Raw genomic sequence first — 25,052 nt, forward strand, 5'->3', positions numbered from 1 at the left:
CCTCGTTAAACACTCGACTCGCTTTTGACGTATCCATAATCACCGATAAGAACTTGTCGGACTCCCTCCCCTCGCCGTCTGCCGTCTTTTTGTCTCTCTCTTTCTCTCTTTTCCTTTCTCATTCTCGCCTGGCCCTTTTCCCATTCTTAAGTGCGCTGCCAACGTTCACATTTGCGCGCCATCCGTGCGACGACTTGGAAATCCAGGTGGTGACACCGCGTCTCATAAAGAGAGCGAGACCGAACGTATGCCGCAGTGTCGAGTGCATAAATAATCCGAGACAAATTACTCTTAAGTCATGTTATCGGCGAGCGTGAGGGATTATAAGAAAAATGCGCGGCGTACCTGCGGATTGCTCCTATACGCCGACTCATCGCGTTAGCCTGAGTTTTCCCGAGAGCGAGGGAGGAAGCTAATAAGACATTGCAAAATCAAGGGATAAGAATTGTTAGCTGCATGTAAAAAAAAAAAAAGAAAAAAAAATAAAGTCTACAACAATCTGATCGCTAATTGTCTATTATTCCGTATATTTAGATATTTCTATCGAATTTTTCCTGTCACCATTTCACGGAATTATTTCCAAACTTTCTTTTCCCCTCATAAATCTCGTTACGCGTTACCGTTTAAAAAGATTGCGATACCATGGACTTGCACGCACTGTTCTATCTCTTTTCTCTCGAGCTCGTCTTTTTATCTCGTCTGCTGGGCGCGTCAATTTTAAGAAAGTTCTTCGAATGATGGACGACGGCAGGTTTTGAAGGCGCACGATGAAATCTTTACGAAATCTTCGCTTAACGGCACCCAAGTGGATTAAAAGCTGATCAAAGTTTGCGAACGGTCGTTTCAATATCGCCGAGTATCAGACGCCAAGATGAAAAACATAAGAGGCTCCGCGTAGGATACAATCAGATTGGAGTTAGCAGATTATTGTGTTCTCGGCGAAAGAAACTTGCCGAGATGATACATACGACGAAACGCAAAAGAACACACGAGTTACGACAGATTTGGACCAAAAAAAAAAAAAAGAACAAAGAAAAAAAAAGAGGTCCATAATGTTTAATTCAAGAAATTCATCAACAATTTTTAACGACTTGCAAAATAGAAAACCTCTTCATCCAATTAAGGCTAATTAATCGTCGAAACGTAGCAAAAGCGCAATACGGTTGACTAATATGACTATTGGGTATAAATATAGCGCACCGACCGGCGGAAATTGCAAAGCTACCTATGCTCATTAATTATTGCACTGATGACATTTCACGATTACACAGATTAATTAAAAACTCATACAACCAATAATGCGACAAAGGTTTATCGAAGCACGAAACTCATTGCTTCGTAATTTCACCAGAGCTACATTATTATGCCATCATTAGCTAAACATAATTATGTTTCTTGCTTAATGCAAATTACTTTGCCCGGGATTGATAATTACACATTATATTACGAAACATTCGTGTTTATTCTCCGGGTTTACACTATTATGCTCTTTGACTACGTTTACCGATGTACACAATCGTCTGCTCGCACAATTTGTACGCTCGAGAATAATTACAAACCTGCCAATGAACGACATGTAAAGCGCAGAAAAGAGAAGGAGGGAAAAGAAGACGATAACCGAGCCCGCGCGCGTCATTCTTGCACCCATACTCACAGGCATGTACAAAGGTGTACACACGTACGTACGTGTGACATGCATACTTATTGAAATACCGAGAGGCGACGTTATTACGACAAGAAGGATCGTCTTCGTGCGTCCCCGAGGCAGAATCGAATCAAAAGTTTATTCGCGAGCCGCGCTTCATCTAAAAACGGCAAGCTATTAATATTAATATATACGTGCAAAAAGAAAAAAAAGAGAGCAATCGAAACGAGGCCCGCGGGCCTCTTCGTGATGCGCCACGTCAATCCGGACCGTTTCAAATCATCCGCGCATCACTTTTCTAAATAGAGATTTCGCAGATATCGCCACTAATTTCTAGTAGATTAACTCGCAGAAATTAATGCGCTCCTCTATGCATATATATACGACAGGAATAATAATAATTTTAATTTCAGTAGAATCATTTCGCGCGTAATAACATATTAATTGGCGATTATTATTTTTCAACTGAAGGGTCGATAATTAAAAAAAAAAGAAAAAAAACGGAATCATTAATCGCGTTCATACATTTAAAAACATCGTCGAGATAGCGAAATAAATCGACCGTCACGTCGCAGAAGCCAGTGACCGTATACACAGAGTGGAAAGGAAAGCGCGAGTCTCTCGAGAACAAAATCTATTTATTACGGGCCATCCCTGCGCAAACACATTACCCGGTTGAAAGAGCTAAACCAACGCAGCTGGACGACGATCGATTCTCGCCAGCGATCTTCGTCCTCGATCCCTTCAAGATGTGCGCGTGCAGGGCTCAAGATTCTTACGTAAGCCTACAATATTCCCATGCACCCTTTGACAGGTCGATCGTGCACGTTGCATTGTCCAAAAGGTTTCATCGAAGTGGAGAGGACGAGCGGGAGAACGAAAGAGGGAGGCACCCAACTGAGAATGGGGAATCAAGATCCCTCCAAGGGCGCGCCTTCAGACGTGCGTTTCCCGCACGCGAAGAAAGCAAAACCGTAGGAGTGCACCTGCGAGGCGCTTCAATGGACCTTTCGTAGGAGGCTAATATTTAAATGCGCGGCGAAACGAAGAAAGACGCGGCCCGAGCGCAAGCGATCGGATCCCCGATCTGACCCCGGCATTCAAATGGGCCGATAGCCGGGTGATAGAGACGATCGGGTAACCCAACGGGCCTCGTCGGTTTGGCCCGAATTGTGAACGCGCGGCTTCCTGTTTCTAAAATCAATTCAACGTTCCTGCAACGTTCCTACAACGTTCCCCGTTCGCGAAGCTGCTGCGAAGTCGAAATAAATTCTTATCGTAATTGTTAATCGCAATCTATGGGGCCTTCGGAACGCTTCAACTGTTTTTACATATAAAAATGAACGTTATTCGATAGCGCAACAGACAATCAAATTTATAGAAGCACTCGAATGCGGATAATTCTCAAAAATAGATAAAATTTCAGAATAAAATCCTGCTATAAAATTCTCATCTGCAAACACCTTTCTATTTTATGGCGGAATCGCGGCAGTGTCAAAAGATAGAGCGGTGCCGCGGGAAGCTGTTGATCTCCACTTATACTCTCATTAGCCGCGAGGTCAGCAACAACGAGCGGTACCACCATCGGCAGCAACGGCATGCTAAACAAGCAGCGAAAGAACGAGGCAGCGATCCGGCGCAGCGGCAAAGGTAGCTCCCACGACTGATTACGTATTAATACGTTTCTCTGAATCCGGCGCTGTCAGACGGACACGGAGCGGATGGACACGAACGGCCGGGATGAGCGAGCGAGGGACGGGAAGGGCAGAGAAAGGGAAGAGACGAGAGGCGCCCTACTGCCCAGGGCGTCCCGCGGGACACCGGGCGTCCGGGTGCTCTGATGAGAAAAATTACCAGAAATAAAAGGAGGACCGGCAGCGCGATTATACAAAACGGATATTACAACGGACCTCGGCACTGGCTCTTATTAAACCCTCCAACCTCCGCCAGGGCGGAGAGGCGGCCTTCAGCTTCGCGAATTCAATGGTACGCGCGGGGGCCACAGGAAATCTTCCTGAAATATTAACCCGTCCTTCCCGATTCCCTCTCTTTTTTGCCGGACTTGCGCAGCCACTGATTTCGCGGGATCTACACAACGTCAACCCTTTCTCTATTACTTTCCTCGAGCGAACAATGTCGGCGTGAGTTTAACACGCTTACGAGAGGAACTTAACGTCGCGCGCGTATCGCCTTCGGTTTCGTAAGACTTTAATTGTTTAGAAAAAAAAAAAGTGTTCGACATTTCGAACTTTCAGAGACTTGTCTTTTCGAATTTGCAAAGATCTCGTAATTTTATTAGGTAATCATAAATGTTTCTTTTGTTTTCGGGATAATAAAACGTAATTGAACAGTGGGTAGATTAATAAGTGCACGTTCTTATCCTGTTATATAAATGTCAGATAAAAACATCATCGCATTAACAATTTCTTCCCAGACTTATTCGGCGATGTTTATTTCTGAGCGACAGTACTTTAGGAATAATTAATAGTACGAGTTCATTTGCTCTTCAAACATGTCTGTTGACGATTTCGTAGTATTTTCTAAAACGATATTTCTTAAATTAGAAAGTTCAGCGCCGAGCTAATAAAATCTACCGACACCGAAATTACGTTCTAATCTTTCCCCGCGGTCAAGACTTAAATTGACTTTTTACAAAGCTCATATATTCCTCGCGGATTTTGTATTTTAATATCTCTATTAATTTTTTTTTTTTAAGCATATAAACGGAATAAGATATATAATTATAATATTATACGAACAAATATTAAGATTTAACAGCCGAGTTTATCGTCAAAATATCCGACTGGCTGCGATTGAATCAATCGGCAGCATCGTGACAGCGCGTCTTTGATTTAACTAAAGAGTCTTGCTGAAACTTGCGTCTTCGTAGTTCGTATTGAAGTGCATACCCAAGTGGATTTGCATACGAGTTCACATCACGGTGTTACCTGCTGTAGGAGGCCGGGCACATGTCACATTCCCATTGTCGACGTTGTCGTAGAGAAAGAGAGAGCAACAGACAGAGAGAGAGAGAGAGTAGCGAGGGTGGGCGAAAGGGAGCGAAGGAGGCAAGTACTCGTACTAAGTGCTGTTTTATTTGTGTAAGAACAACCACTTTGCTACCGCCATCCGCTCTCTTGCCCAGCCTACGAAGGCAGACTGTTCACACAAACATCCATATTCGCAGTTACGGCTTGCTCGCGGAACGCACGCGATTTCGCGGGGGGTTAACGTGGGTGAGGATGAGACAGGATCAGTGAGTGTGACTAAAGGAAGCCACTTCCGGTCGCGTAATTCCGTTAAGATGTCAGAGCATTCGGTATAACGTTCTCCCTTGCTCCTGCGTTTACCGAAAGCACGCAGATGTCGCAGTTAATCCGACAGCGCGAGGCATCTTTGATTCGTGGATTTATGATATATCGCAAACATACGCTTGTTAGCGCGTATTTAACTTGCAAATAGAGACTTCGAGCCCGGTATAATCTTTAATAACTTCAAACGCCGATGTCGCGAATTTAAAATGATCTCTTTGTTTATTCTTTGCGGCGAAAGCTTGAAATTAAATATAAAATACGATAAATTTATATGGATCATGACATTGAAGTAACTGCAATAATTTGTTGAGATTACTTGCTCGGGAATTGAATATGTACTAGCTCTAAATCTCGCTTACAAACGGACCAGCGCAATGGACGCAACAGAGAACTTTACTGTGATCTTATCATCAAGAATCAGGGCGAAGTTATTGCCGGTTAACAAACGTCTTCGTTATTGCTTCAAACGGTAAAGAGGAGTGCCTGTGCTGGCATTAACCAGACACTCTCTCACGGATCTGCGGAATACTGGTCCTCCGCTTTGATCTTGGTCAACAGCGAAACTTTAGACCCCCTAGTCGCGCGGATATGCCAGCTAATCGAAAGCGATTCGTTTGATTTTCGCGAATTGATTCGATATTACGCGTGCTGTCCGGTCGCCCGTTCGATCGTCATTCCCGTCGGCGCGATCAATCGACGCTAATCTCTAAGCTCTCGGTCGAATTTGTTGCGAATCGAGACAATAGATATGCCAAGCGCGGTACAAGTCGGTTCGCAGGCAAAAGGAGGACCAACTAGGCGCTCTGTGTGATACCTCGGCTGATGTCCAAAGGTGCTTCCCTCACACTCGACACTAGATGCGCCTTAGTCTTAGCAAATTGTACAATAACAATCCTAGGAGTTGCTGCCGGTGCTCCTTCCCGTCGTCCTAGGTACATCCTCGCTCTACGCCGAGTGTCTTCGAACCGCTCCTTTCCGCCCTCCACCCTCCCCTTTCCCCCGCGCGCGCGCCCGTGTTGTGTACATTAGCGGATGCTCTGAAGGCAAGACAAACGGAATATTACACAAATACGCGCCCCTTCAACCCCCGTCTTCCGCAACTACCAAACCACCCTCCTTCTTCTCATCCCGTTCGCGCGCTCTCTCTCTCTCCCTTTCTTGCACTTTAACTGCCGCGATCTTCCGACACAAGACGTCCCGCTCTGCGAATGTTTCATCTTTCATTTCGTAAAATGGATAGATGCAGATAGATAGAGCGAAAAGAGCAAAGGGTAAAAGTCAAGTATGTAGAAGTGGACGCTACTTTAAAAATACACAGGAGTTCCGCTAACTTGCGAACGGCCGAGACATTCGCTTCCGATTGCTTAACCTGATTCAAGATTTTTTAAATCACCAGCGCTGTGTATCGCGTAATCGAGATATTAGAGCATTTGCCTCACAACTGCGGAAAAGAATTTATTTAGAAGAAATCGATAAAACACGAAAAATGGCAATAAAAGCGTTCGAAAGATATTAATGTGAATGCGGAGGGACGATCGGCACCTAACGAATTGCATAATAACAACTGACGAAATTTTTACGGGAGAATTATAAAAAAGGGCTGTTCGTGAAACTCCGTTAAATCTAAAAATAGTAAAGGACAAGGAGGAATTTCTCATTATTATGATTATTATTCAACGGCGACGCGGGACGACGAAAGAGCGCCGTGGGCCGATTTCTTGACCACCCGAGTACGAAGGAGCGGGGCGCTTCGTAAATGCATAAAACGCGATATGAAATGCACGAGTTCGGACGTTTTGGCATCCGGACAAGCAGACAATCAACTCATCGAGGCGTGTGGATGCATTTTTATTATATATTATAGACTGCCCGATGCCTTCCTCCATATCGTACGTCACTCATAATGTCAGTCGCTAACGTACCGTCTCGAACGTATTTTACGTACCGGGTGCTCCGAAAGCGATCTAATAGCTTAGATTGTGTAGAAGATATCTTATCCCGCAGAGTCGCGAATAAATCGTTTAAAAAACTCACGTAATATTTCTTTTTATGTCGATTGCCGAGCGAAAAAAATGTAGCGATCTGCTCGCGCGATTATTTGGAATTTGAAAAGATCTACACAGGTAGCGAGCATTTTTTTTCCAAAATGAATTTCAATAAGGTGACACCACGGCGATATGAAAACGATGTAATACGTTCTTTAATCAATTTGATGCGCGCACGTCAGATTATTTCAGTATACACGCAATTTAACGGCTTCAAGCTATCGCACCTGCTCGTGTAATTATCTCGCCGGAAAGCTATACTCAAAAATTACGCAGCACGATGATATCGAAAAGATGTTGACGTACAATTTCGCATCTAACAAACTCGGAGAGCTTTTCCCGCGCTCGGTCTCGGGCGCATTTGTTGTAATACCTCGAGCGTTCACTCGAGCTGGCATTTCATTAACGGAGTATTCGATTTCAGTGTTTGACACCCTGTATAGATTTCGGATATAGGTGCATATCGGGCCGTATCTCCCTGTATCAGCCATACACATAATTACCATCTGATAGAGTCTGTTGTCTGTCGGGAGGTTGATTTCATACTTGTTCTTATTGCCGACCCGTCAAAGGTATCCCCGTGGTGGTAGGACGGCCGATCTCGGACGGGGGCCTTAGGGCCGCATAGGCCCCTTCTCCCGTCTCGACCAATCACTGACCCTTGGTCTGCCTTACCGTCGAGAAAACGCACGAGAAAAAGGAACGTGATTAGACCTGCTGCAGGACGATGCATCGACCAGTTCGAGAGTGTCGGGCCGTTCCGATGGCCGCCAATCGAAATTCAATCATTCCCTAAGATAGTCAGCCATCTCGAATAATCTCGCACGTTTTTTACGCAAACATAACGCGTTAAGAATTATTATTATTTTTTTTTTTGTCTTCACGATTCCGTATTTTCGTGCTAGTTATTATATGTATTTTTTTTTATTGCGAAAAACTATCCTCGGCGATATATAATTAATCTTGCCTGAAAGTGAAGCGCAGACATATGTCCACAATGAGATAATTCGCGAAACATTCGGCACGACGATAGCAGAATGCGAAAATGACAGGGGAGAAACGTTTCTCATCAATACGCATCGCGAGTTGCGCGCGACGGAGTTAATACGACAACTTTGACAGCGCGGTATTGTCTCCGGCTCTCGCGATTCCCACGGATGCGGATAACGCTTGAAAGACGCTTCTTCGGATCGCCGATGGAACGCAATCAACGCAACACCTGTCGAAAATGCAGATTTACGGCGCAGCTGCTTCCGCCGGTGCGCGCAAGCAATAATTCCGTCGAGACGGAGGAGACCCGTCCACAATTTCGTGGTTTCTTCCATTCCTCGCGTCTATCTTACTCCCGCCGAAGTCGGACTGAACTTTATAGCCGGTTGACTTTCTCCGTCGCGCTTTCAGTACGGCGTTTCGCATTGTTTCATTAGGCCACGTCAAAATATTAGGGCTGCAACTCGTTCCTGCCCTCTCCGATACACGTTACTGAAACCTCCCACAGCCCAAGGCCCTTAGACGTTAATACCGCATGGACGGCGGGCTGACTTGCGTATAATTACCACATTCGACCATTTATACCAGGTGGCTGCTAAACTCAGAGAGCGATGCGCGAGTCTCGCCTCTACGCCGTCGTCCATTCGCGAGGGCAATCGTGCAAAATTATCAATGCTGATACGCCAATTAATACCGCGGCTCTAATAAAGTAAATTCTATTATGCTGCTTATTAAATTACACGAACGCGTGTGATTACGCAAACGAATCTCTCGCTGTTAATCGTTTTCTCGATGGTTTTCTCACACGTTCCTTTTTCTTTTGCGTTCTGTCAATCAAGACTCGCTCGATCGCAAATTGGCTAGCGATAAAACGTTGCATGGAAACGGCGAGCAGACATACGCGACAAACACCTACGTGCATGAAGCACAAGAGGAGCAAGGGGGGAGGGTTCGTGCACAAGGACTCTGTCACATGCTCGAGATTTTTTTTTTTTTTTACGATTTCGTTACGCCATTCATCGCTCCGTATGCGCTTCGGTGGGAGCTATTCTCCCACGCAGAACAACCCATCGAACCCGCTTCTTTTATCCTTCCTCCTTCGCTCAGATAAGTATCTCGACTGAGTTCACCGGCCACGCCGTGGAAGATAGAAATTTATTTCAAATCCGCCATGCGGAAAGCGTCTTTCTGTCGAATACTTCACGCTTCGGATTCACCTGACCGACTTCTCACACTGCCTTAACGCCGATTTGCTTGACGCACAAGCGGCTGCACGTGTGACTTACATGACAAGCTTAATCCCGGACAAAGCGTTAAATATCGCAATAAATGTTATATAATACGTGAAACGCCGCGCGGTCTCGAGAATAAAATATTAAATATCGTAACAAAAAAAAAAGAAAAAAAATCTATGGCAAGAGATTAAAATATAAATAAGAGAAACGGAAAGGAAAAAAGTTCCGCAATTATAAAGTAAATCGATGAAATATGGATATGTGCAATATGATTTCGTTATGACGTGACGAATGAATTACACGAGATGAATTAAAGAGCGTCGCATTGAGGGCACGCCCTTCCTCATTTCCTCTGTCGCATTGTAATTCACAACCATAACGCTGGATGCAATTGAAGAACTGTATATGGGAAGGTGGGCCGGGATCGTAAGTGCAAACGAGTCAATCTCTCGAAATGGTCGATTTTAAATGAGTTCTCTCTTTCTCTCTCTTTCGCTCCTTCTCTCGGGGAACGAAAGCATCACCTGTCACTTCATAAGCATCACGGCGGGCTATTGTCACTCACGTCCGGTCGCATATGGGCGCTCTATTGTGCGAGACTTATATTTATTCATTAACAATTATCGGGTACGAGCGGTAGCGAGGAGAGTTTCGTCCAGGTGATCGAAGACGCGCGTAAAGAAGGACTTCGCGCCGCATAAAAATTGACCCGTATCTTTGATCGACCTCGTTTTTTTTTTTTTTTTTTTTACCGAAATGTAATTAGAAAAATTATAATTACCTACGTTTTATATATAACTTTATCTCAAAAATGTCTATCTATAACAATTTTATTTTTATTGGAATTTAACTTCTGGTTTTTTATTTAAATTAAAAGAAGTTATTTTCCACCTTTATCTAAATTTTATGCAATTAATGTAATGTGATCTTTAAAATTTCAACTCCTTTGTATTTTCTACGTTTAGCCGCTGCAAGCATCGCGACGAAATCAAACCGAACGTAAAAACCGGCGAGAACTCCTCGCGCCAGTTGCGACAAAGCTTTGTGGGGGGAAGCGACGAAGAGAAAACCCGGTCACAAAGAAGGCAACCCTCAGATCTCTCTGGAGAGTATCAATCGAGAATCGAGTCTTTGGGAGATTATTTTTATAGACGACTCTTTCCTGATCCCTTTCTCCGTCTCCTTTCACGGGTGGCTTATCCGAAAGACGCGAAGAAATCGTATATTGGACATCCACTCCTTTCATCGCGTAATCTCAACGGACACCTCAGTTTTCTCTCATATCCCACGACCGATGAGTTTAATTAACAACGTTAATAAAATAAAAATAAAAAAAGAAATAATAAGGTTCGGAAGAATTTCACACGAGAGAAATGAGATATTTCAATTTTAATATCAATGTATCCTAACGACGTCTATCAATAAAATTATTTTTACGAATATAATCATCACCCGGCTATAAGTTTAGAAAGTGCAACGATCTCACGCGCGTCTGTTGCCGTAAAAAAAAAAAATATTAATTTCGCGACAGTGACGTAACGGATAAACGATCAGACATAATATTCTGCAAAGAGGCAACTTGATATGTTGATAAGCGTCGCATGCTAGAAAGCCTCGATGCGCATATCCGGTTAATGATCGCATACCTGCAGCGTGCTCGCAGCGTCACTTGCTGATCGGCGAGCGGGAAACTCCGTCGTCCCTCCATTATCTGGATTAATGGCTAAACACGCACAAGAGTTCCGCCGACGGAATCGTCCGGGGCTGCACCTCGCCGCCGACGGCTGCCGATCAATTAACTAATGATCGCTAATTAACGCTCCCCCGGGACAGTAATACCCGATAATACCCAGCGGGCCGACGCACGGTGGTATTACCTTACGTTAACCCGCCAGTTGAAGACCGGGAGAGAGGGAGGGAAAAGAGAGGATCCAGGCAGGTCTTGGAGGCCTTAGTTTGAGTTTAATCGTGGCTCAGCGCCGTGCTGAGTAATCAAACAATTACCGGGGAGGTGAAGAGCGGGCGCATGGCGGTAGGGCGCGACGTTACCAATGCCACCAAACCTGCAGAAACCGCGAAATGGACCGAAGGAACGAGCGGGAGGGAAGATGCGAGTTCGAATTCGAAGCGACTTCAGCGAAATAACAGCTGCCAGTCGATATTATCGCGGCGGGGGAGTTCGGCAGCTTCCGAAATGCGAGCTAATTGACTGCTAAATTATCACGGTTCGCCCCGTTCGCCGCTGTTCCTCTCCCTCACCGACTCGGAATTAGAAGAGAACGCGCGTGTACTTTTTTTCCCCTCACAGTTATATACCGCATTAATTGATATGGCACAATAATACAATTTTATGATAACGCATGGAGTCATGTGTTATATCTAAATTGCGTTTTTGATTGCGTTTAAAAGGGATACGCGGATCGACTCGCGATGGCCGTAAAATATATATTAAATCTATCGTACAGGAATGTAAATGTCAATAAACTCTTATCGCGCAAATGTTATTTCCTATTAATACTTCTCGCAGTTTCTTTTCAAAATCAACTCGGCTGTTAAAGACGCCGCGAATAAACTTTGACGCGTTTAATTGACCGTAAATTTTCTGCGTGCGGGATACGGTGTCGCGAGTAACTTCGATAATATTCGCGACCGACGAACGACGTCGGGTGATCGCGCTCCCAGCAAAACGCGGAAGGAAGTGGCCCCTAAATAAAAGAATTAATCAAGGAAGTCGACAATGTACTTTTTTGTAACAGCTGCGACGGCAAAGTGATTGGGGTCTTAAAACGGAGAAACCGACCGAAGATTGTGAGCCATTATGTCGGCATAAGTGACCAGATTATAACGATTGCTACTGTGCGTGCGCCTTTGTTACGTCCAGCAGGGCGGATGAATCGGCAGTTTGGTTCTTATAGTTAGACCACAATCAGGTTGAATTACAAAGCATGTATGATACACCATGTGGCTGTTACGTAATGAAATATGCAATCACGCGATGCTCCCGAACAGGAGAACAAAGGGAGATAATAAAGCAATTGCCCGAATCATTAAGTATCAATTATATTTCCATTCTGGAAAATGCCGATTGCGAGAAAACGATACGCGAGCCCGAAAGATAATGAATTTTGCATTAAAATGTGTACACACTTACAATTAGCGAACAAACGTTAAAAGAACATTAAAGGAACGCAGAGACCGCGAACGATTCACAATTAAGTGCGTCGTCGGAAAATCGGTTATTTTCGTAACGATTAATTTTGTTAAAAATTTTCGCGTTTGCCTTTCATTCGGTGCTCGTACGCCAAGTATACACACCTTTAAAAGATAATGGAACCGCGCTACATCGAATTTATTAATCGCCCAAAATTTTCCCCTTAATTAATCAAGCGAGGAATTGTCCATTATTTAGAGATTGAATAACACTTTTGTGACCTTAATCGATTATCACAGCCGATTAGCGTCGACGAAAGTTGCATCGGCGTGATCGATAAAATGATGAAAAGGACGGGAAAGAGGGAAGCCATTCCCCTTGGAAGCAGATTTTAATCGAGCGTCAAGCCAAGACAACGAATTTACGATCGGGCACGGCTGTTTAGCAACTCGATTTAAGGCCGTTCGACGAACCAAACGATACGGTAATTAACATAAAGTATTAATAATGCTCCTATCGTTGACGGTTCTCTTTTTTATGTCGAAGCTTCTTTTCCACGGTTTATGCGCCCATTAGATTTTACGATCAAACCGAAAAAATAGCCGAACGATGATGCGTAGGGAGACGTCCCTTTATCTCCCTTCTTTTCCTTTTCACCCTTCCCTCAGTCTTAAATTTTTTTTCCCCTCCCTGCATTTTTAGAGTCATTCCTTTTTATTTTTCACGCCGCGAATAAAATATCGACTTCTTCAATATTTTTCCCGGAAGTTATTTCAAATTACTTTCTGCGACGCGTTATTGCCTTTAAGCACCTTCGGTGTATTTGTTGCGTAATCAGTAACGACTCAAAGGGATCCGCTTTAAACAAGCTTTACATACCGATCGATTTTGTAAAAGATCCTGTTAAACATGAGATACTCGACATTTTCTGTTTGTATGTCGCTGTAATTCAATAGAAAATAAACTAAAAGGGTAAAGAAAAAAAAGAAAAAGAGAAAACGTTCCACGCAACAGTATAACGAGGAGAAATGCATGGATGCGGAAAAGGGATGTAGTACGGGCTCCGGTATTTCCCTGTTTTCTAACAGAGACCATTCTCGAGAGTTGAATTATAGGAGGAACGCGATAGGTGGTCCCAGACGGGTTGACTTCTTTCGCGAGCGGGATAATCGAAGTCTAAATAAATAAAAGCATTTCTCCCCTCGCTTCGCCGGGGCATGCTCGGCTCGGGCTTCTCATCAGTTTGCCAGAATTGAGTTTGACATCGCAACAAAATACGCTTCCGAGTAAAATGTGGGAATGCAGGTTGGAAATTCTCGCGATGCGATAAGAGGCACCCTGATGCGATAAAATCGCAATTGATTGATAAACGTTAGTTCAAAAAAACATCAAATTCCCTGATTATTACTACAGCACGCGGTAAAGGCGATTCATGACTCATCGCGTCGAACAAAGTGCTACGAGTATATTAATAAAATTGCATTATCACGCGGGATCGAGTTTCAGTTACAAGTTATTGCGCTACATACGATCGCGCATTTTTCTCCCGTTCGTTGTCGGACAGGCTACAACGGCAACCTTCTCCGCGGCTTACCGGGCTGAGATCGTTGTCCACTTCACTTTCGATTCGGAATATCAGCGGGTGGGCATACCTGACAGCTGGACGGCTCGATATCTGTTCACGGTATTATTAACGTTTACGAAAATGCGAACGTTAGCCGCAGAGTCGAAGGGCGAGGTCGGAGCGAAATTAGCTGTCTGATACTAATTAGCTTTCAATCTAATTCCACGCGGAGCTTATAATCGCCGGCCGAACAAAATCGGAGCCGATTGATCCGCATCGAAAATCGAACGGGGTCTTCAACGTAAACGGATGGTTAAATCTTAATTACAAATATTGCACGGGACTCGACATCTCCTGTAATTTCTCGGAATTAATACCAATGCGCAAAATAAAATATACGGATTGAAATAAGAATGCAGCTCGAGACTCACCCAAAGAAAGAGAAAAAGAGAGAGAGAAAAATAACTGTTAATTACAACCACACAGTTATGTAAACGGTACATAATAAATTATGTAAAATGTGTCGTGAGTGTATCGTAAAATCAAATTGTTAAGGCGACTAAATATATAAATGTTTAAAAAGAAAAAAAAAAACAAATGCATTTCAAGCGAGGCAATCTATATTTAACGATTTGTAAAACAAAGCCGGTCGTGGCCGGGGCAATAACATTCGGCGATTTGCAATCGTAATTTCCCGAGGCACCGCGCACGAACTCCCGAGATACATTTTGTACATATTGATATCGTGCCCTTACAGTCGTCCGCAAATCGCCGGGAGTGTGCAAGCTGAATTATTCAAGGGAACGGGACACGGCCTGCGGGCCTTCGAATCCGATATCGGCCGCGAGGTTCGACGTCTCTTCTCGAGATATCGAGAAACTGAGAGAAGGCCAAACGCCGGGATCGAAGCAAAACCGAGTGGGGAAAGGTCAAGACTGACTTGCCGCCCGTCGTGGCCTCTCACGAAACCGTACGTCCCGCGGCTAGAGGAAGACCCGATTTACATATTTATTTCACGAGGAAGATCCCACCAGATAGACGGAAAACGTCGTGACGTTCTATTGAGCGCGACGGCTGGCAAAAATCATAGCCGCTATCTACGTTCCGTGATCCAAGGACTTCTGAACGGCTTCACTTCGCGGCCGGCGTCAAAAGGAGCAAGAATAAACGAATAAATATGCGATCATAAACAAGCCAGTCGTTTTCTTTTGCCTTTTTCTTTTTATCTTAAAAATGTATCGAGAGGATATTTCGCACGAATATTCAACACGCGCACTTTCAATATCTCGTGAGTTCTTAAGAAATATTTGGTCAAGATAATTCTCGGAGATCCTTACGTCGTGATATTTTTACTGAATTTACGCTATCAACAAAAATTTAAGCAGGATGTTGCGCTCGCTTCTTATTAGACGCGTACCCGCGCACAATTCTCTCGTCGGTCGAATGCATCGCGCGCGACACTCGACGAAAATCCTTTATCCTCAAATCGCTGGAGATAATTTGGTCGATGTAGACACGGCAAATATCTGTACAAGAGATCGGAATAAGGGTCGGCGTGGCGGCGTAGGGCGGGGTCGACGCGCGGAAAGTCTATGTAGGTTATAGGGGGACGGGATCACTAATACAGGAGATGTTTGCGAACCTGTTAATAATGCCGCGTTTGCTCGCCGGGTTATTAGTGATAGCAAACACTTAAATTGTTCTACCGTGGATTAGTAATAGGCGCAGCTGCAAAACTCCGGCCGGCAACGCGTGAGCTTTTCTCAATGGCACGTCGAGTCACTTTGCAGGAGATGAAAATTTGTAGGCAGGCGTTTATTTCGAGCAATTTAAATTATTGCGAAAAATTGTTTTACAATTTTACTTTCTGTGCAATTAAACCAGTTGCTTACAAACTTTATATTAATCCAACTATGATTGAGAATTAAAAAAAAATATATTACCTAACAAAACCTTCATAAAAAAAAAAACCAACAATCTCAATATGTATTGCAAGTATTTTATATCCGTTTGAATTACTTTAGAAATTAATAAAAATTTTTTTTTAACTCTGACTTACACGATTAGCAGGGCGGAATTTCGATAAGTCGCGTGTTTGTCAAAGTATCGCTTTAGCTGCGATACGATCTTACTTTCGTATAACGCATAGGGCGCGGCTCGGTATATTCTCCGGTAACAGCTCTTCCTATAAAAGCCCTTTCCAGGGCGCGAGCAATACCGGCGTGCGCGGCGTTATATCCCCCAGGATCCACCTTGAACACATCCAGCGAAAACCAAACTGGTTTAGCTTTAAGCACGTTAGGTACCCCTTTAATAGCTTATAGGTAAACAAAATTAACATATCTTAACAGCGTTAAGAATTTCCGCGTGCCCCGCTCCACCGTTGCAGCCCCGGGCAGACGACGGGGCTAAAGGGGTAAGTTTGTTAAGTAGCGACGAGCGCGAAACCGCCACGAGGAACGGCGCCGAAGACATGCGATACCAAAGATACGCGATCTTCAGAACGTCGTCTGATATTTTCCCAGCTGTAGCCGGATTATGATACTCGTAAGGCAGATCGATTTCATCTCGTTAGTTTTCTTCCCTAATATCATAGAATACATTTCATTAAATTTTCGCGTTTAAAACTTTTCAACGGCATTGTAATATTTCGCGTTCTTCAATTTGTTCGAGCTTGGATCCCATCGATGAAAATTATTTTGGTGCAACTGAACGCATCGCCGTTGCACGACAAGTATCAGCCGTATCAGATTGTTTTAGTCTAATCCAGTGCGCGGCAATCGCGAGGAGGGACAATTTTACGTGCATCTGCGTTACGAGAGAGGTTTAATTCGTAATATATTCGCGCGGCGGATATTTCTAGTCAACTTGAACAATATTAATTCAGAACAGAGTGCGGGGGCGAAACGCGATGACGGATGAATATCCATCGCGAATCCGCGACAAAATATTTATTCGCGACGCTACACGGTCCCGGTACATATTTTGGCATCCGTTCTCACTTTCGCGTCACTGATGGACGCAGATACGTAAGAGACACCCTTTGTTGTAACTTGCTCGCGATGTAATGAAGCAGCTACGCCGGCCCGAGCATTGCGTTTTGGCATCGACGAACGATCATCATCGCCATCAAAACGGAATCGGTCGCATAAACCGTGTCTTTCTGTAAAATTCCCTTGCCCGCAGGATGTTGCGAAATATACGTTTGAAACCTTAGGCGGATTGGCGTGCTGACAGTTCTCGCCGCGGCATAATTCGTTCCGTCGAGTCGAACGTCGGTACATTAATATTCTGGCAACGTCGTCTTCCAAATGGTTACTTCACGTGATTTTAATTTCTCCGCGTATCTTGCGACGGCCATCCTATCCTTTGGCTTGCAGATTTCGCCGCGACATTCGCGGTCCGCGAAAGAAAAAGAGAAGAAAAAAAAAACCCGGCTTTTGATCGTTGCATATGCGCGCGCGAACTGTGTCCCTTCGCCGATCTTAAATGCGAAATATCTCCGTCGAAATGCATGAGGCATCATATTTCTAAGAGCTGGCAAAAGAATCGCGGCATTAAAAAGAACGATACTAAATATACGAGACGTAATTAAAAAATTATTTTACAGTTAAATACGAAAATTATCTTTGAAAAAACAATAATATTTATTTAAAAAATTAAATAAAAAAAAAAAAAAAAAGAGAAAAGGGTTGATGAAGACAATGTGAGAGTTCAAGAAGATAAAAAAGGGTATAGAAAATAAAGGAAGAAGAATCGACGACCTCGCGACAACTGCAGAAGTTTCGAGTCGAAGAGACACAAATGCATCGCGATGAAATACTCAACGACAGCGCATTCACGGTGGGTCGTTACGGTGGGTCTTTATGCTCAACAACAAAGCATAAATATGGCTGATTCGCCTAAGGCTGCCTTTATACAGGTTACACTGATCCACTATCGAGATATCTGCGTGGGACGTGTGTGGGGCGCGCTATTCTGTCGCTGAATATACCAGACGACACGTCGGCGACCGAAAATCAGAGAGAACGAGAACGAAGCGATCGTAAACACGGCGTTCTGCGTTTCACACCCCGGATACGTCGCGTTTAAAAAGGCGCTGCTTCCTGAGAGAGCAAAATTTCGCGACTTCACGGTACGATCGGGTAACAATCGTCCGTAAATAATAATTTACGTTTCGATTGAGAGCCGTAAAATATGTATTTGTAAAAATGCTCTAAACTGAGAGGCAGTATTAACGCGGACATTACTCTTTAAATAATAACGAAGACGCCCTCGATTACTGCTATCGAGAATATGTATATTTCGAGTCCCGTGAGTCATGAGTGATGACGGTATGTCGTCGTTGTCGGGTCGTACACTCTCGGCCGCGAAGAGAGTCAATGCCAGAAATAATATCGGTATACTCGTACGCTGCTGGAGGCGGGGGTGATGTCCTAACATCATCGGTTAACGAACTATATTTATCCGGCGGGTTCATCCGCGGCTTCTTTCTCTCTCTTCTCTCTCTCTCTTCCCCGCATTTTCCTCCCTCCCTCCCACCCTCCCCCTCGCACGTCCGCGCCTCTTCTCGTTCCTCTTTCTCGTTGCCCCTCAACTTGTTCTTGTTCCTCGGCGTCCCTTTCTCCTTATGATCCTCGCCTCTTTGTGACAGACAAGAATTCGAGATACACGAAATCCGCACTTTCCAAATTGGCGCATTCAACCTTTTGGGTCCCCGGAATTATTCATGAGCCCGCTGAAAAGCCAGCCCGCGACGAGTCGTGATGGTATTAAGATGTCGTGCGTATTTGTTGAAATATTCGCGGTGCGCGAGACATGTACACGCGAAAATTCGCGTGTGCAACCTTGTGCGCCAGAATTAATTCCGGAGTCCACTGTAAAGCCAGCTCGGAGCGCCGAGCGATTATTTCGAAACGCTGGAGTGTGACGTTAAAGAAAGCGTAATGCGAAATGTTCGCGGATAATGTCTCGAGATTCGGAATGCGGTATTACGCGTTGACGATTGTCAACCGTCAGTTATGCAACATTCTTACGCGTTAAAATCGCGATGGGTTAAGTCTAGCGGAATAAATTATAGCGCCGCCTGATAAACCGTCGCTGGGAATGAGAAAACGTTACTTTCGACGGGTCCGCGGGCTTTGATCGTGAAAGTTCACGGTATTCGCACGAAAAATTCGAGTGCCTCGCGGCGCGGTCCCGAGTTTTTGCAAACGCATCGATACCTCTCGCGCGGCAAAGTCGTGGCAGGATATTGTGAGAGAAGGCAGAACCGATCCGAGTGAAAGTAAAGCCGACGCGGTATTAGACCATATACGTACTGTATATATTTTAATCGCCAGTCACTTTTGATCTACGTCTTGTAGGACAAAGAGAAATCATTACGCCCCATGGGTACAAATGCACTCTTAGATTATCACGAAATGAGGATACTTGCGCGGCTTAAACGGCTGTCGCTGTACTTGGAGCGAAGCTTAAGGCGAGGGGAAGCTCTCGCCGGTAAATTTGAGGAAAATAAGAGACGGCTAAAAAACCGAAAAAGCCCGCGCGTGTGACATGTACGTATTTGTCATCCCTCGATCGCCAAAGGGCCCCAGATAAATACGCAGCCCCCTACCATCGCGGGCGGGCTAAGGGGTTACACGGGGGCCGGTGATAAACAGTGTCGCTCATTCACAATGGCCGGCGAACACGCATTAAAGCGGACTAATATGAAGTGTATTAATGCACGCGGCATTGTCTAACCCATGGCGTACACGGCTACTGTCGTAAGGCCCGGCTTTATCCCGCCGTGGGGGGCCCGGCGATACCTGCGCATGTATACGCCGTCTCCCCGATATACCTGGTGACTTTTTAAGGAACCCCGCGACGAGACCGGGTGGGAGGTATTTACTTATGTCATTATGCTGATTTTATTACTCCGAGATGCGACGATCATTCCTCCCAAGAGGCGTTACAAATGCGCTTCGGGTCTGTAATCTACGAAAGAAATTCTCTATGCGCTCGCAGGTAGCAACAAACCGATAATAATCAAAAGCTTTTAATATTTTTTTTCTCTTTTTAGTAGACCCTTCTTAGCTTTTATTAGCCTCTTCGATCTAATCATACGAACGTACGATATTTAAGATAAGCGGATGATGTATGGTACAAAAAGGAACGTGAAACATTTCTTTACGTTCTCTCGCGATTTCAGCTGTTGCTAAAAATTATTATTTGTAATAATTATTTATTAACGTAATTACTTGAGAAAAATAAAAAAAGATAAATTTCACGGAACGTTTTCAAGAAATGTAATGAATATGTTGATGCATGAATAAGTATCGAAAAAGATGGAAGAGACGCGAAAGAGCGTAAAAATATAAAGCACACCCCATACGGAGCCAATAGCGGGGTGCTGCAAGCTAGTTCTGCCCACCGGTCTAAATTATGAGGTCGCCGGCCAACTCGCGCCACGCATAAATGATTGCTCGTGTTATGTTAAACATCCGGGCATGGAGAGCTGCCCCGAGAACTCACCCACGAGACACCCGATGGAAGTGGAAGAGGAGCGGTTGGATAAAAGAGGAAGAGGTGGAGGCAAAAGTTATTTATCTCGAGCAGTCGCATGAGCAAGGATTTTGAATAATTCCTACCGGTGGAAGAGCCGAGGATGTTACCCCGTAGGGCACGTCAAGTTATCTATAAATACGCCTTAAATTTAAATAACATTTCAGAAACGTTTGCGCGCAAAATCTTACGGCTCAATCTTCGCAATTTCTGTAGCAATCGAACGTAAAATAACAGTCTCTTTAATTAATATATCTCGTTAATAATAATACATTTATTTAATTTATTTAATTTACTTAATTTATTTAATTATATTTTTATAAATGTGAATTTTTATTAAGTTAAAAGCACAACAATTTAATTACTCGCATGAAAATTTATACGTGTAACCTAGTATAATCTTTTTTTTTTCTACGCGTTATAATGAAGAAGTTACGTCGCGATAAAGCGGCTGATAAATCATGGAAGACGGAATCTTTGAATTAGTGGATTCGATCTGCAGGGTGCTGAGAAGCTCAGCTCTCATAGTCGTTCGAATGCAGTAGGAATATGAGCGGCGATCGGCCGGAAGATCAGCCTGGCCAGTGGCCGGCAGAGAAAAAAAAAAAAAAAAAAAAAAAAAAGACATATTAGAAACATCATAACGCCAGAACGAAGCTGTGTTCCAATTTATAACTGGATGATATCGCGATAAAGGCTCAGGTTTGAGGCATTGTGTTTGGTACGGATTCGTTCTTGATTCGTTGCAGCAGGCATCGACTGCCTGGGTGGGGTCTTGGTTTCTTGGTGGGCCTACTCGGAATATCCTTTTGATATCTCGTTAACTAATGTGCGCTATTCATTACCGACGTGCAGGAAGATCTATGCTTTTCGTGTAAATAATACCGTAAAAAGATCGGCCGCGATCCTAATTATTATGCAACGACGATGCGCGCGAGTTACTTCATTAATGTCCGTTATGTTTATTAACAGTAAAACAGATTAAGACACTACGAATTCCAGCATCTCGTGCATTTTTACAAACAACGATCGGATATAATTTTTTCTATTATTGCAATAAAAATTAAATCTATATTAATAATATTAATTTCTCTACCTCTGAAAAATCATCTTGTCGATGATATCACGAATTTTTTTTTTTTCCTTTATTTCTCGTCGAATTATTTAAAACCTAAGACGTTTCATGACGATTCTGCGATCCCGTGTTTACAGGTTTATTAAGTAACATACGTTCAGTTTGTGAGACTGCAGTCAGTACGTTTACGACCGATACCAGAGTTCGTAGTGTCTCTATATTCGGTTTCGGTTCTCGACCGCAAAGCTGCTCAACATGTATCAGTGTCCACGTACGACGTATGTGCAGATGTCAGAGGAAGAGGACGTAGGTGAGGCTAGGTTCGGACAAGAATGAGGTGCCTGCATTGTTGCAGGTCCATTGTTAGGCCTGAGTCAGAAGAGAGGTAGGCCTGGCCACATTGGTACCGCCTACCAGACTGACCCCGACGTGGAAGGACCAGGCCAACGACGTTCTACCTCTCCCTGATGATCCTCTACCTCTCGCGAAATTTTTAAATAACAAATAATTTCAGCCGTCTGAATTTTACAATCGCGATATTGTGCTTCTGGTATTTTAGCGTGATATTTGTGCAACAAGAGACAACTAAGCATATGCGGATACAATACGTCCGTTCCATTACATTAAAACGTATCGGCGAAAAGCAGGGGGATGTAAAAAGAAAAAAAAAAGGGGGAATACAGGATTAAATATAAATATTCGCGGCAAGAATGCATTTTGTGTTAAAAAGTAAAGCGAAATTGTTAATAAGCCGGTGGCGGAACTAAACCTTAACATGCTTCGCAATCGCAAGAGGAGCAAAAATTAAGAAGATTAAAAGGTCGAAAAGCCGCTGAAAAGAGTACACCTAGCGAAGCCGGAGAAGCATTTGCGATTGTAATGTACATTAAAATTGTAATCCCCCGACAGTGTGGCACGGTCCTCTTATATTTTACGCAAAAGTCAAAACATTCCGGGGTTCGAAGGGACAGGACACACGATCGCCCGTAATTATTCCGAGCGTTGAAATATTTTCTCATCGAATAGAACGCCTAATAATTCGTATAATGTACACTTTCATGTATAAGACAGAAATACGAGCAAATAAAAAATACTGAAAAATTATATTACATATACTATTCTTTACCTCTCTCCTGTTAAAACATATGTTACATGAATACCTCGTGTCTTATAAAAAACTCTTTCGTGCTCCGCATAGAAACATCGTATTAACTTGCGAACTCAAAAGATGACTAATCCGCCGTAATTCTTTAAATGACAATATATTCCCTTCAAGGGACAATATCTTCAAAGTCTCGGTCGGCCAATTGCATGCGTTTTAAATATATAATATTTATTACTTAATTATGCTATTTAAACATATTTTCTCTAATTAATCAAATTTAGCGACGTCGTTAATTAATTAAATCCGTTCTTTTTCATCTATTTTATTTTTTTTTCTTTAATTATAATAACGATACGAGGTCTACTCGAGTTCACGAAGCGGTATAAAGATCACGCCTTTAAGTGATCCCCTTTATCACGCGACTCGAAGCCGACGATCTCCATCCGATGGAACACAAAGACGCGTCACATCGCGCGGCAATTTACAAAAGTGACGTCTCTGTCGTCGCGTGCAACATAAGCGGCGACATTACGCCGTTCATTCCCCGAATCGCGGCGAACGATCTTCCATAATTATGCGAGAAATTTTCTCACGGGACGGGCATGCGAGTCACGAAACGATCATCTCCACCAAATGAACCGCCGATGACGCCGACCGTCATGCGACGGGCGCGCGACCGTCATCGTTGAACCCGCTCGCTAACAAGCCCCATTGCCACTTTATTATCGCGGCCGGATCGCCCGGGAATAAGCCGCAAATCACGCGGAACTGGTTACCCGGTGCGTCATACGTGCTTCCACGTTCGTACGTCTCCGAAACGGCGTTACCCAAGTACTTGAACTGGTTTCTTTATATAAAATACGACGGTTGGAGGCTCGCGTGACAAGGTAGCTGGTAGATATCTCCAAAACTTACCGCGAGCCGCGATATTGCTCGCCGTAAGGCACCGTACAAGCCGCGGTATACCTTGAGGCATCCGCGACAGCCTCCGTTCGAATCTCTCCGCTTTGGACCTACGAGGACGCCGACGTGGCCTTTAAGTCGCCCGTGGTACATCGCACCGATACTCGCGTCGGCCGCGAGTCGAGCAACCACCGCGAAAAGAATACTCGTATGTAAAGACGATTGTATATCTGTATCAATTGTATGCATATGCGGGCTCCTCCACCGGCTCCTCTCTTCCGACTTCTATCTTATGCCTCTTCCGCCGACCCTTTTCTCGATCAACGCAGCCTCCAGCTATGCGCGCGATACGTACATTTGTCGCGTTTAACCATTATGCGGTTTATCGTTATTGTTCGTCACCGATGGGTGCATCTAAGGTCTTTCCCCTCCAACACAGTGGGAAGAAAGATAAGGAGATCGACAAGGGAAAGATACGAGTGACCGTTATTCCGCCAACCTTATGCGATTTTAATTTAAATACGATTATGGATAAGACGCGATGCCAGAACTGTGTCGCGGCTGAATATCAAATCGGATATTCAAATGAATCTTTTGTTCCGACTGGATTTCTTTCGTGCCAGATCGATCGAAGATTGAAAACGCATCGTTGTCGCGCGATTCGTAATTTCTACTCGCTTTTCAATACGGTCGCAAAATTTTCCCACTCAAAGTAGGTTTCCGATTGACTGTTAATTACTTCTGTCTTTAAACGCTCAAAAAAAAAAAAAAAAAAAAAAAAAGAAATAATATTAATGATAAATGCATATTTCTGTTTGCAAGAAGTGCGTCGTATAAAAGTCACGCAAAAGACGATTCAACAAGAGCTATTACTTCTCTTCCATCTTTTACGAGGAACTTTCATCAATTAGATTTGTTTCCTCGCGGTAAACGACGATTCGTACGGCATTACGCCGCGGCATAAACGCAACTGTATTAAACCGTTATGCGTCGCGAGAACTTTGTTTATTCGGAAGTTATTTATTTGACGGAAACATCGCGAAGACGCAGGCGGAGTCCGCGCGTATCCTATATACGGAAACTTACGCCGCAAACGAGCGATGTCAGCTCGTAGAAGAAGTAAAGGATTAAATTTAGCATCGGCGAATGTGCCGCCGTCACGAGCGGTCTCCCCCGAGTCGATTTGAGCAACGCTAATGTTCTAAGCACGATCGTACACACAACGACGATCTCCTCGCAACGATCATGTGCTCGCTTTGCACGGTGAACAAGATGGATTAGTACGAAAATTTTAGAAGGCAAACCAGCCGAATACAATGTAGTTACCGATCACGTTCTGTCTTTTCAAGAAAACATAAGAGCAACCTGTTATTTATTAACCACACGCTTGGGAACGCTTGTACTATATGAGTTCCCTTTCAAATTACAACAATCGAACTTTCTTCTTTCACGAGTTTATAATGTCACTGCGCCATGACG

The 25,052-nt window shown here is 43.9% G+C and overlaps 1 protein-coding gene across 7 annotated transcripts in view; it reads right to left on the reverse strand.

Annotated features, from left to right (window-relative positions):
* The window catches only part of LOC139106372 (uncharacterized), a 159,787-nt gene that overhangs the window by 22,295 nt on the left and 112,440 nt on the right, over positions 1-25,052 (reverse strand). The window lies entirely within an intron of this gene.

The sequence above is a fragment of the Cardiocondyla obscurior genome, linkage group LG11, assembly GCF_019399895.1.
Source record: "Cardiocondyla obscurior isolate alpha-2009 linkage group LG11, Cobs3.1, whole genome shotgun sequence".
Lineage (NCBI taxonomy): Eukaryota > Metazoa > Arthropoda > Insecta > Hymenoptera > Formicidae > Cardiocondyla > Cardiocondyla obscurior.